The sequence below is a fragment of the Schistocerca piceifrons genome, chromosome 9 (assembly GCF_021461385.2).
Source record: "Schistocerca piceifrons isolate TAMUIC-IGC-003096 chromosome 9, iqSchPice1.1, whole genome shotgun sequence".
Taxonomy (NCBI): domain Eukaryota; kingdom Metazoa; phylum Arthropoda; class Insecta; order Orthoptera; family Acrididae; genus Schistocerca; species Schistocerca piceifrons.
In genome coordinates this window covers 21,691,958-21,694,965 of record NC_060146.1, presented here as the reverse complement: position 1 = coordinate 21,694,965, position 3,008 = coordinate 21,691,958, and the positions used below count along the sequence as shown (strand labels likewise).

Below are 3,008 nucleotides of genomic sequence, written 5' to 3'. Positions count from 1 at the left end.
AATTCGGAGTAGGTATTAAAGTCCATGGAGAAGAAATAAAAACGTTGAGGTTCGCCGATGACATTGTAATTCTGTCAGAGACAGCAAAGGACTTGGAAGAGCAGTTGAACGGGATGGACAGTGTCTTGAAAGGAGGATATAAGATGAACATCAACAAAAGCAAAACGAGGCTAATGGAATGTAGTCGAATTAAGGGAATTAGATTAGGAAATGAGACACTTAAAGTAGTAAAGGTGTTTTGCTATTTGGGGAGCAAAATAACTGATGATGGTCGAAGTAGAGAGGATATAAAATGTAGACTGGCAATGGCAAGGAAAGCGTTTCTGAAGAAGAGAAATTTGTTAACATCGAGTATAGATTTAAGTGTCAGGAAGTCGTTTCTGCAAGTATTTGTGTGGAGTGTAGCCATGTATGGAAGTGAATCATGGACGATAAATAGTTTGGACAAGAATGGAATAGAAGCTTTCGAAATGTTGTGCTACAGAAGAATGCTGAAGATTAGATGGGTAGATCACTTAACTAATGAGGAGGTATTGAATAGAATTGGGGAGAAGAGGAGTTTGTGGCACAACTTGACAAGAAGAAGGGACCGGTTGGTAGGACATGTTCTGAGACATCAAGGGATCACAAATTTAGCATTGGAGGGCAGCGTGGGGGGTAAAAATCGTAGAGGGAGACCAAGAGATGAATACACTAAGCAGATTCAGAAGGATGTAGGTTGCAGTAAGTACTGGGAGATGAAGAAGCTTGCACAGGATAGAGTAGCATGGAGAGCTGCATCAAACCAGTCTCAGGACTGAAGACAACAACAACACAACATGGTATGTACATAGGCGCAACAGCGCCCTCTTTCGTGTGAAGGACAGATCAGTTTTACGCAACGCTCTGCCATTGCGGAGCCATTTTCCGAAGTGAGAAACTGTCACTAAGTGTCACTAAGGCTCGCCAACATCACAGGGTTGATCATCGACGTGTGAGTACGTCCGAACGGGGAAGAATGATTGCTCTTTGGGAATCGCGTCTGCCGTTCTGTGACACTGCGGCTCGTACGTACAGGGCACACGGCTGCAACAGTGAGGCGTGTGTGGGAGAGAAGAGTGGCGCAGATAGCACCGACAGTGACACAGGGAACTGGACGACACAACGCGAGATGGCCACACCGTCCTGTCCATTCGGCACAAACGGACAGAACTGCATCGTCCACAGTGTTGCCACGACGTCGAAGCACGGCGACGGGTGTGGACATGTCTACGTCGCCCATTCGACACCGTCTTTTGCGAGCCGGACTGGTGGCACACATGCCACTGCGTCGGCTACAACTGACTACAACTCACTAACGCCGCAGACTGCGATGGACACGTGAAAGCCGATACACGCGCGCTGAGGCGCAGAATGCATTTGTTTCCGGTCGAGTCCCGCTTCAGCGACGCCGTCATAAGCGTTAGACGCCGCCATGGTGAACGCAACCGGGCACACCGCATTGTAGACCGACATAGCGGACAAAGACCTGTAACAGGCGATCTCGCCTTCTACGGCGTGAGGCAATCTGAATAGCTACCAAAACATACGGAGGTTTTACAGCCCGAGGCACCGCCCCTCCTGCAGTTCATTCCACATGCCATTTTCCAACAGGACAACGCGCGGCCACATGTGAACTCTCCCACAACATTATCTGCGTGATCGTTCCAGTTCAAGCTCTTCGTAATTGTAATTGCTAGGTATTTAGCTGAATTCACAGCACTTACCTTTGTTGACTTCTCGTGTACCACAAATTTAACAGATTTTGTTTAGTACTCATGTGAGTGAACTCTGATTTTTCGTTATTCAGAGACAACTGTTAATTTTTGTATCGTAGAGATATCGTATCTACGACATTTTGCAATTGTTTTTGATCTTCTGATGGCTTTACCAGGCGGTAACGGACAGCATCATCTGTAAAACAATCTAAGACTGCTGCTCAAATTGTCTCCTAAATCGTCTGCATCCACCAAAAGCAGAAGAAGGACTATAACACTCCCCTGGGGAACACCAGATATGACTTCAGTTTTTTTCGATGACTTTCTGTCGATTACTACGTACTGCGACATTTCTGACAGGAAATCACGTACCTAGCTGCACAGCTGAAACTATTTATGCACAAGGAAATCAATGGCTTTACAGAAATAAAAAATAAAAACATTTGGAGTTCGTCTGTATTGAAAACTAAAATAAGTAATTAAACAAATAAACGTAACTGAGAAAAGTTTTCAGATAGAAATTTTCGGAACGACGTCGTAGAGATGGGATATGAAAAACGATGAAAGAATAGCTGAAGAAAAGGACACAAGAAATGAGAAGAAACTAAAGACGCTATATAGCTCCCACTGAAGAGCAACAGATCACCGCAGTAAATCTGTGGGAAAGATCCATCCGGTGGTGACTGTAACCCTGGGACGACCGCCTGAGACTGGCGCTAGTAACTTTATCGCAGCTGGCGGGCCGCCAAAGGGCCTTATTAGTTCGGCGCCAATCCTCTAAGATGAGATGCTGCAAGACAGTGGTCATATTCTTCATAACCTCCCATCTCGGCACAAGTACTGTGACTGTAGTTGTATAGTGAAAGTTTGAATCGACATCGGTTGACGACTTCATGTATCCGGTATGGTCTAGTGGCTAGGATACCTGGCTCTCACCCAGGAGGCTCGGGTTCGATTCCCGGTACCGGAAAAATTTTACTCCACAAATAGCCGTAGAAAATTTATCAAGTATTTGGTATTAATACGTATGTTCGTAATGTGCAGTCACTACCTCGAATGATCTTGGCATAAAGCTTTACAAAGATAAATACAAGGACGTGTTGCTCATTTGAGACAGTCACAGATCGTCAGACTTCCCACAACTTCCTGGAGATCCCGCTGACCGCCGCCTTCAGGGAAGCCCTGTCTGCCGCCACTTGACGTGTCCGCCACCGCCACCGTCGCCGCCGCCGCCCACCGCCACAACCCCCCCCCCCACTCCATTGTCGCAGT

General features: G+C 46.5%; 1 non-coding gene across 1 annotated transcript; it reads left to right on the top strand.

Annotated features, from left to right (window-relative positions):
• The first annotated feature begins 2,634 nt into the window (after window positions 1-2,634).
• Window positions 2,635-2,706, top strand: Trnae-cuc. The gene has a single exon. It is a non-coding gene; the product is annotated as a tRNA-Glu (tRNA).
• Window positions 2,707-3,008: the final 302 nt, after the last annotated feature.